Source organism: Musca domestica, unplaced genomic scaffold, assembly GCF_030504385.1.
Source record: "Musca domestica strain aabys unplaced genomic scaffold, Musca_domestica.polishedcontigs.V.1.1 1, whole genome shotgun sequence".
NCBI lineage: Eukaryota > Metazoa > Arthropoda > Insecta > Diptera > Muscidae > Musca > Musca domestica.
In genome coordinates, this window is record NW_026712114.1 from 6184884 (window position 1) to 6198089 (window position 13206).

Here is a 13206-nt window from a genome sequence, read left to right on the forward strand (position 1 = left end):
AATTTGGCAAAAGAATTTCTGAGCTGTATTTGATATATTTCCCCAAATATCGTTGTTAAAGACTGGATATTACGGCTGTGGAGGACAAAAATATGAAATCGGATGATACATATATATGGGAGCTATAGCTATATCTGAACCGATCTTCAGCAAAATTTGACATACTCATTTCTAGGCTTAATATGGTCGTTTATGCAAAATTCCATACTATTTGGATGGATATTACACGTTTGGTGCACAATTAAAGGTAAATCGGACGAAGTTATATATGGGAGCTATATCCAAATCTGAACCGATCTCGATAAAATTTTGTAAATATACTTCTGTGCTGTATTAGATATATTTCCCTGAATATCGCTGTTACAGAGTGCATATTACGGCTGTTGGAGGACAAAAATATCAAATCGGATGAACAATATATGTGGGAGCTATAGCTATATCTAAACCGATTTTCACCAAATTTGACATATATGCTTTCAGGCTCAATTTGGTCGTAAGTGCCAAATTTCATCTGATTTGGGCTATTATTACACGTTTGGTGCACAATAAAAAGCAAATCGGACGGTCAAACAAATAACTTGTGCAAAATTTCATCTGGATCGGGCAATAAACACGACCTATACTTTGTTTACAAAAATACATGGACAGACGGACGGACGGATGGACATGCATAATTCGACTCAGAATGTGTTTCTATGCAGATCATAAAGAGGATCTATCAGGGTCTATATTAGCCATATTTCCCCGGACCACCCTGTGGTGTAGGGTGTAAATATCAAGACCCTAAGTCAATGGACCACATTTTTTTATTGGTTCTCTGCACTAAATTCAAAACTAGGCATCTGATGGCAACACATATCACCCCCAAGGCAGATATTCCTCCGGTTTCTTTTTAATTTTAAGAGAAAGCTGATATCCAAATAAAAGATTATTCGCGGATAAAAAAAAACTAAAAAAAGGAAATCGTTAGCCTTTTTTGGCACCTTCAGCATTTGAACAGAGAAAGAAAGATTCTAGAATGTCCATTTTTTTGGACGTGTTGGATTTATTGAGGGCTCAGAGTTTTCAAAAATGTTTTCTAAGGGTAAGACATTTCAAACACAATCAGGTCTACGATCCGAATCAACTCAAATTCTGCTCTGCCACAAAAACGTCACCTCAGCCTGTTCTGTAGCAAAATTAGAGACGATACAACAACAATAATTTCAGTCCATTTTTATCAATAATGGAGGCTAATTTATGTATCATCACAATTGTAAAGCGATTTTTTCATATAACATTTTTAGCATTTTATTGCATACTTTCAGGCGCTTTCACAAATTTTAAACAAAATTTGTAGCATAGTATAACATGCTGCTGAGGTCGAGAAAAGTCTTTTATATATTTGCCTTACCAGCTTCTACTTTTAGGGATCCGAAAACAAAGAGGCTCTAACATGGCTGTAGGCCACTTTTTTCGGAAGAATAGCAGAAAGGGAATCACTATAATCGTAGGTGAGCAAAATATGGTTTCCAGCTAGGACCTTTGAAATATATATATTTTTTTCCTTTTAAATACCAAACATTATTTCGGATTGTCGCGGAAGAATACTCCTAAGGAGCCCATGAAGCCACGATCAGGGGGAGTGCTGATATTTTATGTTTATAAAATATTTAGGTTTAGGTTTTTTTTTTTTTTTTTGTTATTTAAAACTTTGACCCTTTGTGGGGGAGATACCAGAAGGAATGGAATTGGATGGTTATTTCGTGTTTTATGAGCTTTATGAATATTCAAAATTTTGACCGTTTGTGGGGGAGGTACCAGATGGAGTTGACCGATATATTCCATCTTCACATCAGGCTTTGGATTAATAAAAATATTGTAATGTGTATAATTTGAAGGCGATCGGACTCTTACATCACATTTTATTAGAGCTTTAATTATTCCAAATTTTGACCGTATGTGAGGGAGGCACTTGATGGAGTGCACCGATATTGTCCATTTTCGCACCTGATCTAACACTGATGCAAATATTAGGATATACAAAGTTGGAGCAAAATCGGATTATCCTTTCTCTTTCTGTGCAGTAAATTATTTTCTTTGAAAATTTTGACATTTTGTGGGGGAGGTACCAGAACGAGTGGACCGATATTGCCCATCTCCGAGCTCGATGTAAGTTTGACAATAATATTACGATGTACCAAGTTTGAATCAAATCGAATACTTCCTTCGAGAGTTATAGTGCGCACCAGCCAGCCAGACAGACGGACATGGCTAGATCGACTCTAAATGTCCCTGAAACGGATTTCGTCCAAAGAGACTAGGCACGTTTTGGCCGTCTCAAATGATATATACCCTCTGTAGCCATATGGCTGAGGGTATAATGATACAGACCACCCTAGAGAATGCGTGTTGACAGTAACCCTTAGTCATATGAATAAATCTTGGCCTCAAGGCAGAACAAGCCTTGGATTCCAAGTCTCATTTTCTTCTCTAGGCAATTCTAATACTTTATTGTGCCAAGTGGCTAAACTGAGTAGTGGGGCCCGGGGGATACATACAGGATATAAAACTCATAATGTTATACAATCTCTACCTGGACAATTTTTCATCTCTTTCGACCTGATTCTATGTGACGATACGTAAGTGAACTCGAATTCGATTTAATGCAAATCAAAGTTTTGAAAATCATACAAGCAATGGGTGTTATCCTTTCGAGTCCATTTTCGAATTGTAATACCGAAATGGGACATTAAATAATATCATCCTTCTAAGTTTATCAAGACCTGGACACTGTTGTTAAGCTGACCTATCATGAAAAACTGGTTTTATATAAAAAAATGATTAAAATCGATGGAAGATTAGGAAAAAAGCATTCAGAAACCAGTTTTAACAAGAGAAGTGAACAAAATAAAACGGACCTCACTAGAGGACAAAATTATTGATTTTATGGCTCTGTTTTTCAAGTTCCACTGGAAAACAATATAAAATGGATCAGAACTTTCCTTCAATTAATTATTTAATTTTTTTTTTTTGTTTTTTTTTTACTATCCAAACCGTATAACCTGATCTCGGAATTTAGGAACCTCCAATAATTATTTTATGGCTTCCTTCCTTTCTAAAATTTCGTAAAAATACAATATTGTAGGGTTCGGAAAAAAAATTTGGCAAATTTGTGTGCTCGACATATTAAGGTTGCATTGATATAAATAAATACATGTGTTCAAATTTTGTGGCGAAAATCTGGCGCGAGGAAGACTAAGTTGACACTACGTTCAGGATAGGATATGTTTGCCGCTATTTTCTTCATATAATTGCTTTTCTTCTCCATTTTTTTTTTTTTTTTATCAAAAATATCATTTTATATTTTCATAAATTTTAATATTATCTATTTGTTGCTAATTCTTCCATAAATTCTATTAATTTCATTTATTTTAATATTTTTTTTTATTAATTTTTATTTATTTTATTTTTTATTTTTGTTAACTAATTTTATTAAAGGCACAATTTGTTTGTTTAATTTATACTTACAGACTAATGAACATTTTATATGATGAAGAAAATAATAATAAATTTCAATGATTGCTTTAATATGTAAGTGAGTGGACAAGAATTTTTTTTAAATTTATTTCAATATCGATTTTCTAAAAAAAATATTTTATTGCAAAATTTTGTAAAAAAATAAATTAAATTCTGTAAAAATTAAATATAATATTCCTCAAAACACAATGCTTCAAAAATAATTTCATTTCTTTATTTTTCAAAAAATAGGATATATCGTTAATTGTTTGTACCTCTCAATAAATGCATTGTAGAGCAATTGTGCTTTATTTTTCGTTTTTTAATAAAAAAAAATAATAATTTTGAGAGCAGAGATTCTAAATTGTTGTGGGAAATATTAAAACAATTGTTTCATTCATTTCCAAATAAATATGAAAAATTTTTTTCGTTCTATTTTCTATTCAAGTTTTACCGATGTATTCTCATAGACCTAAATTCAAGACACTTAATGATAACTTAGTTAGCTTTTCCAAAATTTTTATTTAATATTCAAAAATCTAAAAAAAATCATGACAAAAAACTCATTTGAAAAAAGGCAAATATGGAAATGCGACATTTTTGAGAATAATATAGACCCCCAAACAAAAATCATTTATCCGATTTCATTTTTATTTTAAAATTTTACTAGGCGAGTAACTTCAAGAACATTTTCTGTGTCATTTGAAATGGTTGTTGAGCTGTCAAGAAAAAATTTCTACCTAATTAATTTCCCACCCTAAAAACGGGAAATAAAAATAAATTATAAAACGAACCGTTCTTGAGTCTTGGTGCAACATGTATACATTTTTTACATCCCTATTTGGATATATATGTAGATAAAGAAATGTTGATTTAAAAAATCAAAAAAAATCTGTTTTATATCTTCGTAAACAATTTCTTACAATTTTGCTATTCGAAATTATTTACGAGGATATGTAACAGAATTCTATTTTTTTTAATCAGAATTTCTTTATCTACATATATACCATTTGGGTTTATTAAAAAAAAAAAAAATATATATATATATATATATTTTTTTTTTTTCAGCCAAGACTTAAGAACGATACACGAGCCCAGGCGATTGTCTCTGGAAATCTACTCAGCAAAAAATATGAATAAAAAAATATTCGATTTTATAGTTTGAAATGGCTCTAGCAAAGGCTTGTTTACACATCATGTAGTCACTTTTTCAAACAATTGTCTTTACAATTTTTGTAGCATACTTTTAGGCGCTGCCATAATTTTCCAATCCAAATAGAAACTCTTAAACCTAAATGTATGTAACTTAAATATATTATAGTATATAGCGTTTCATTTAAGTTAATTTCTTTGTTGAGAGCCTATTTCGAAACTGTTTAATATAACTCGGAAAATTTATATGATGTGTAAAAGGCCCAGCAATAAAATGTAAACTCTTGTTGTATATTTTTAGGCATGATCAAAGAATAACACCATTTCAAACATAATTTTCAAAATTTAAATTTAATTTTTAAAAATCAATTGGAATTTAGAATTTACTTTCGAATTGTCTTACAGAAACAGGTCCTTTTTACATGTTTCTATAAAATTTTCGATATGCACATCGAACGAATTTCAATCGAAATTAATTTTAATGTCCTAATTTTTTGCTTGATTAAATTGTAAATTTCGATGATGAAACTAAGTGAGGATTAAAGCCCAGGGTTTCTATCAAAATTCATATTTCATTATTTCTTTATTGTGGCATATTTGGATTTTTAAGGTGCTAGTAGTATGATTTACTTTTTTATTTATACTTCCGGATAGTAAAATATCTCTTTAATATTTGCCAGTTTAATAAGGGGTTAGATGTAATAATTTCTGAGATTTTTATGGATTAAAAAGGTAAAAGGTGGAAAATAATTTTAAAGTGGAGTTTTGAGAAAGTATGCAAGCTTATATGTATTAGATTTTTTTAAAGAATAGTTATGATGCCACATAATTTTCATAAAAAAGAAAAAAAAAAAACATGCCATCAACTTGACAAGAAGTATACATTTACTGAAAATGGATAATTAAAAGTTAGCCAGAACCAATTTTGAACATTGGCAAATTTCATATCAATCTCCTTTCTTCCCTAAATTGAAAAGGTGAATAACTGGAAGTCATTAATTTACTAAGTGCTCTATAACCTTAAATAGACACCCCAAGACTTTGGTGTTACAATTATCTTTAAGCATCACCTTTTAATACTTGCAATCGGGGTATTTATTATTTTCATAACCACAAATGTAATATGGACCTTGACAAGTGGAAAGACGTAGATAAATAGATTCAGAAGAAGGTTCCAAAAATAGGATTTTACAAGAACTTCGGATTCAATTAAGGCATGGGGCCAAGCTAACGCATTCAATATCGAACAACTTTCGATTGAAATGAAATTTGAGGGGCATACATTTTAGATTAATGAAAATTAAAATTTTAATAAAAGCGACCGGGGTCTGAAAGCATTTTCAATTTAATCAAGCTAATCTGTACAATTTTAAATTCATTACGATCGACATTTTTTCCGAGATCTAATGTGAGATTATAACCCCAGATTTACTGACTTGTCAATAAACTACATGAAGCTAAAACAACTATTAAAAAAGCAAAATCGTTTGAAAGAAACATAAACAAACGCATTTGTTTGCACATGGCATAAATTAGGGTGCCAACATTTTTTTCTAACGAATTCAAGCTTTAATCAAGGTTTATTTTTGTAAAATAATCTAATGCGAGAGAGAGAGTAAATTTTCAGAATTGTGGCCAAAAAAGAAAATTTAGATTAAACTTCAATTATGTGACAAAAATATGAATATCAAAATAATGGGAATTCAGTTTTTATTTAAATTCGGGGACCTATTACAATTGAGTTTTCTATACTGACATATGTCAATCCGAAGCCAAAAGGGCTAAATTAAAAATATTTTCCAAATTTGCAGATGGGTGAAAATAAGGTGAGCTATTTTCAGAAACTTTTCAAAAAATTCTACATGAATAATGCTAAACGATTCGCAATTTTGTACAAAAAAAAATCTTTGTACCGGACAAACAGGTAATCGTTTCGAATAAATTATGGAGACAAAAATATCTTTATTCTTTTGCTGTGAGATAGAAATTTTGTGCACATCATCAACATAAAACCACCGTTTCGGTTTTATGGTTTTTTTTTTAAATTTGGTATGTGACCGAATACTAAGATAGGATATTTTCAAAAACACTAGATGTATATAAATAAAAGATCTATTGCGGAACCTAATTTTCGCAATTTTTTCAATATCATAAAGGGAATATTGCTTATCTTAGTAACAATTTTAACATTCATGCAGATCTGTAAACAGGTTATTTTTTGCTATACATTTGGGCGCCAAAGGTTTACTATGGTTTGCCACTATAATTTTTTTTTTCGATAGAATTGAGAATTTCGAATTTCGAAACGATTTCAAATTGATTGTCACAGCCAGATCCCAGTGGTTTCTAACATATAATTTTTCAATTTTATCCTTCTCAAATGCTCATAAACAAATTAGTTTCGCTCAAAATTTCTTCAATATCGAATTAAAGAATTTGACCCCTGGATGTGGCTTAAATTGGTAGACATATCCCAGCCTTCTATTCTGGGATATGTCTATCTATCTATCTTCTATCCTGACAATTGTTAATTTTTGTGTATATTTTACATTTCAATTTATTAATATCAAGTGATTGCAATATTACTGCATACTTATAGGCTCAAAAAAATGTTAAGGTTAAGAAAGGTTTTCTATTTTCGATTTGCCCGAAGGCCAGATTACACATTGTGTTAGTCATATGTAATGCGACATTTTCTACATTCATCTCGTGCTGTTTGTATGCTATAACTTTTAGACGCTCCCAAGAAGTGTTAATATGGAGTTTACTCTTCACTCTTTTGTTTTGTGTGTGTGTGGGAGTGCTCCCGAGTCTCTACTGTTTGCAAAACCAGTAAAGAAAGTCTTAAAGTCGATCGGGGCCGACTTTATGATATCCTACACCACTTTGCATATTTAGTAGAGCTTCACATAACAAATAAACGTTTTTTATGGGGAATTTGTGAGAATTTAATAATAACAACTATGAGTATAGTCAAAATTTAAAGTCCAAAGGAACTAATATATGAGAGGAATATCCTCCTCTGAATCGATTTCTACCAAAATTTGCCGAGGCATTTGTGGTTTTCCAATTCGTGCTTGTAATATTCATTTGTTGTACAATTAACTTGAAATCGGATAAAGATAGATATGGTATTTTGGAACTGTATTTGATATATTTTATCAGAATATGGAGTGCATATTACGGCTGTGGAAAGCAAATATAACAAATCGGATGAATAATATATGTGAGGTATAGGTATTTCTGAACCGATTTTCATCAAATTAGAGATACTTGTTTCTACACTCAATTTTGTCGTGAGTGACAAATTACATCCTATTTGGTTTAATATTACACCTTTGGCGCGCAGTAAAAGGCAAATCGGACAAAGTTATATAAGAGAGATATATCCAAATCTGAACCGATCTCGATTAAATTTTGCAAGGGTATTTTTCTGAGCAGTATTTGATACATTTCCCCAAATATTGTTGTTACAGAGTGAGTAAAAAATCGGATGAACAATGTATATGGGAGCTATAGCTATATCTGAATCGATGTCGATCAATTTTGACATGCTTGTTTCTATAGGCTCAGTTTGGTCGTATATGCCAAATTCCATCCTATTTGGGCTTATATTAAACATTTGGTGCACAATAAAAGGAAAATCGGACGAAGGTATGTATGGGAGCTATATGCAAATCTGAAGCGATCTTAATAAAATTTGGAAGGTTATTTTCTGAGCTCTATTTGATATATTTCCTCAAATATTGTTGTAATAAATCGGATGAACAATTTATATGGGAGCTATAGTTATCTATATCTGAACCGATTTCAATAAATTTTGACATGCTTATTTCTAGGCTCAGTTTTGCCGCATATGCGAAATTCCATCCTACTTGGGTTTATATTACACATTTGGTGCACAATAAAGGCAATTGGGACGAAAATATGTATGGGAGCTATATCTAAATTTTTACCGATTATCTCCAATTTTAATAGGATTCGTCCTTGAGTCAAACAAATGATTTGTGCAAAATTTCATCTGGATCGAACATGGACAGACGGACGGACATGCATAAATCGACTCAAAAGTGTGATTCTATGCAGATCATCAAAAGGGAGTATGGGTCTATCTCGTTTCCATTTGCCTTATGGTGTAGGGTTTAATTTGAGTGGAGGAACCGAATCCCTCGAATTACAGGGAGCATTTGCTCTAAAAATTAAAAAAAAATAGTTTTCTGATTTGTGTGTGCGTGTAGCAGCAAAAGGGTTTTGATACTGCAGAAAAGGGGGGAAGGTTGGTGTTCCGAAAAAAGAGTACTCGGAAAGAATAGAATTGAGTGAATTTTGCTCACCCTCATTTAAGCAAAACTGAAAAATTGAGTTGTGCTCTTATGTTTTTTCTACTTCCAGCAGAGTTCCCGCCTGTTTTACTTTTTAGTCGAATTCGAGTAAGTTTTCCGGAAGTCTGTAGTGGAATTCTCTAAATCTCTTTTGAGTTACCGACCAAAGTCGGTAAAAATACAAAATCAAAGTAGTCGCTAAGACCTACCGATAGATACCAATGTTGTCAACTTTAACTTCTTTTTTATATCAAAATTTTGGGTTTCAAAGTTACCGATTTTTGTCGGTAACTTAAAAAATGAGTTAGAGAATCCCACTACTGGTGTAAAATTATATATTAATTATATAAGTATAGTACATGCATATAATAGAGTATTGTTCAATATACAGTTTATAAGGAGTGGAGTGTTTTTTTTTTAACTTTAGAAATTATATGGAGCGCTTAAAAGTATGCTATATCTTAAATAAGAAATGTAAAAAACTCATTTTACATATGAATCTAACTAATGATGTAATCTGGCCCTTTATAAACACTATGGAAATGTTTTTGTATGAGTGATTTTTCAAATGAGTGATTTTTTTAAATTTAATTTAATAAAAAAAGTTAAAAATATGAAAAAAAAATTTTTGAAATATTGGCTTTCTCAGGCATTCGTATATTGTCATACTGAAATAGGACCTTGGTTTTTTTGTGCGTTTATATAATGCCATGGTAAGGCTATATAAGATCAACCTTTAAACCCATCTGAAAAATTAGTTTCCTATTGGAGGATATGTTTTGACTTAAAATTCAAAGAGGATCAAGTCACTATAGAGCGACAATTGTCAAATAGTGCGAAAATTGGCCTTGGAATACTATTAATTATTTTTTTTAAACAATATATATTTTTTCATATTTCATTTGGAAATGGATTGAAACATTTGCTGGCTTTTTCTTTTGTTAATTTATTTTTAAAAAATCTCTCAGTATTTTTGTTTTAATTTTTAATAATTAATTTAAATTTTATTATTATTCTTATTCTTGTCCAAATTCCTTATTTAATTATTTTTTTTTTTTTTGAATTGATGATAAAAAATGAGTTTGTATTTGGTGGGTGAATGAGTGAGTGCTTAACGAAAATGAGTGCGCATCAAGAAGAAGGGGGGGGGGGGGGGGGGGGGGGGGTAGAGAATACAAACATACATCATATCTATATAATGGAGGGGTCACAATTATATTTTCTTTATGTTTTAAGTTATATATATTAATAATAATAAAAAAATGATTATTATTCATAATAATTGCTAAGTTTAGATGTGCGTTTGATTTGTTTAGCTTAAAAACTAATAAATGATTTGTTTTGATATACGAAATTAGGTTATTTTCTTTTATACAAATTGCTTTAATAAATTTGAGTTTTTTTTGGATTTAAAAAAAATATTAATAAAGTATGAAAGGGTGGTAAATTAAAAAGGGATGGGGGTTTTCCATTAACAAATTATTTTAGGTTTTTTGTTCAGTATTTTTTTTTTTTTGAGTTTTCTTTATTATTTTATTTATTTATTTTTTTTTAATATAGTTAACAACTAAATATGGCGCTTAGTTTGCTTTTGTTAAACAAAATATGTTTTTTTCTCCTAGGTTTTGTGTAAATTTTAGAGTTTATTTTTATTTTGAGATTTTTATTTTTGTTAATATATATAAAAAAAATATATTTTTTATTTTATTTTTTCTTTTTGTTCTTTGTTTCCTGTAAATTACATATTATAATTATTATTTAATTTGTTTTGATTATTTGCTAATTAAAAAAAAAGAAAAAAAATACATTAATCCAAAATAAACAAAATCTATAAACCTAAATATAGGTATCTCCACTTTTTTTTGTTTTTGCATTTGTTGCTAATTTTGTAATGTATTAACAATGGGTTTCTTTTTTTTAAACTTAAACAGAAAATTAAAAAAAAAAATATTTATATATTTCCATTATAAAATAAAAAAAATATATTTTAAGTAAATATTACACTCAAGTGATATAAAAATTAGGAGGGGGGAAGGAGAGAAAATATAGTAATTAATATTGAATACAAAATAGAGATGTAAAAATAATGAAAATTGGTTTGGTTTTTGTGGGGGGTTTACATTATCAGATAAATATAATTAATCATGAAATTAATTTATAAGAAATAAGAGAAACATAAGTAGAGTGGGGTATATGTAGGATGAAGTTGAGAGAAAAAGGTAATTGTTTTGTTCGTTAGTTTAATTTAAAAATGTTTTCAAATTATACAGAGAATTGAAGAGATTTCTAGCAAAAAATTCATTTTTGTTTGCTGCCGGGATATTTCGGGTTTTTGTTGTTGTCGTTGTTGTTAAATGAGATTCAATTTTGAATGTTGTGTCTTCAAAGACCTGGTTGAGACTCTTGTTTTCCATAAATCGTTTTTTTTTTTCATAAAATGATTTTCCTCAAGGATCTCCTCTTCTAATTTCAAGAGGAGATTTTTGTTGCTCTGCTGTTACAGCATCGGCATCATTAGTTAGCTGAGCTGGACTGGACCCCTGTGTTGTGTTGTGTATTTTATTCACATTCACAATTGTGTGCTTTACAAGTCATTTACATTGCGCCGTTTCCCGTGACTACCCCTTGGAGGGGAACAGCTTCTTTAGTTACAAGACGGATTTTTGTTTTGGCTTTTTTTTTGTTCAGATTAGTCATCTACCGTGGCACCCATGGTATGAGTGATTTTTGTGTTGTTTATGATTTTTTTGTTGGGATGTTAGCATTTACAACAAAACATATGGCAAGAGAAGAGAGAAAAAAAAAACAAAATGTGGTTAGGGTTAATAAAATTGTTAGGGTTAGTAAAATTGTTATATATCATATATTAATTAAATATATATTTTTTATATATAAAGATATTGATTTTTTTAATCTCATCATGTGTATATTTGCAGGATGTCTGAAAGCTCCTGTTTCTGAAAATCTATACGAAAGTGTATGTGAAAGAAAATCCGATTCTACAATAATTGCTATTTTTTATTATTATTTTTTTTAAAATTATTTATTTATTTATTTATTTTTTTTTTTTTTTTGTAAAATTTAACTTTTGAACAACATATTTGAAATGCATACAGAAACAGTCCCTTAAAAAAATGAAGGGAAAAAGTAAATAATCAAATGAAAACAAAAGTGAGTGGACACACAGAAATTTTAATTTTTAATTATCGAAGAAAAACTTAAAGTTGCAAATTCAAAATGAATTATTTTATAAAGATTTGTTGCAAACATGTAAGGGGTGTTATATCACAAAATCCAAAATGTATTTATGGATACAAAAATTTAAAAAAATACGTAAAAAATTATGATTTTTTTTTTTTAAATTAAATTATTAAATAATTTTTTTAATTTAATTTAAATTTCTGAGTGTTTAAATGAACCTGTAAATTTTGGAAAATTAGTTAGATACAAAGAGGTTTAATACACAAGGTACATAGATAATAAACATTCACATGACAGATTTTGCAGATAAAATTATTGATGTTTATGGGTAGATTTTTTTCTATATAATTTTTGTTTTTCATTTTTTTTTTGTTTAGAATTTTTTTATAGCCTACATGGATTTGTGATTTTTAGAACTATAAGAGGAAAAAATCTTTAAATTTTAATGATTTTTCAAGAACTAGCTCAGATATAGTCTAGGTGTTTTTAAAAACATATTTTTCAAGATCAACTAAATTTTTAGGATCTGGTTACGTAATAACCATGTTTTTTTTTAAATAACATGGACTAATGATATTTTCAAGCACTTGGAGAGCTTTTAAAGTGAATCTTACAATACTTGTATTATAGGACTAGAAAACGTTTAATTGAAGACTTTTTTAATTATTCAGTTGAAGCACCACAGTAGAGCTGCCAAGAAGAATTGTTAAATCAAATAATTCAAAAACGAGTTGATTAGAAATCGAGGATTTTTGATGATTTTTTTGCAGTTACTATTCAAAGAAAAGTAGTGGATTTTTTATAATTTTAAAGATTTTCTTTCAGGGGCAAGAAATATTTCTAGATTTTTAAGGAATTTCTTTCAATGTCCAGCTATTGAATCTTAATTAATTTGCAAGGACTAGTTCAAAAGTAGTGGTGAATTGAATTTTTAAGGTTTAATAATGCAATAACTCTGAAATTACAGGGTGAGATGAAAAAACTGCAAACCAACTTCAGACTGCTGTCATTTCTAAGCCACTCATCCGACAAC

General features: G+C 29.5%; 1 protein-coding gene across 5 annotated transcripts in view; it reads right to left on the reverse strand.

The window, feature by feature from the left end:
- Positions 1-10475: 10475 nt before the first annotated feature.
- Positions 10476-13206, reverse strand: part of LOC101892226 (protein held out wings) — a 174863-nt gene continuing 172132 nt past the window's right edge. For all 5 annotated transcript variants that reach the window (XM_059118270.1, XM_059118269.1, XM_059118265.1 and 2 more), the window contains exon 9: positions 10476-11669. The gene's annotated coding sequence lies outside the window, so the exon portion shown is untranslated. The remainder of the gene's footprint in view (positions 11670-13206) is intronic.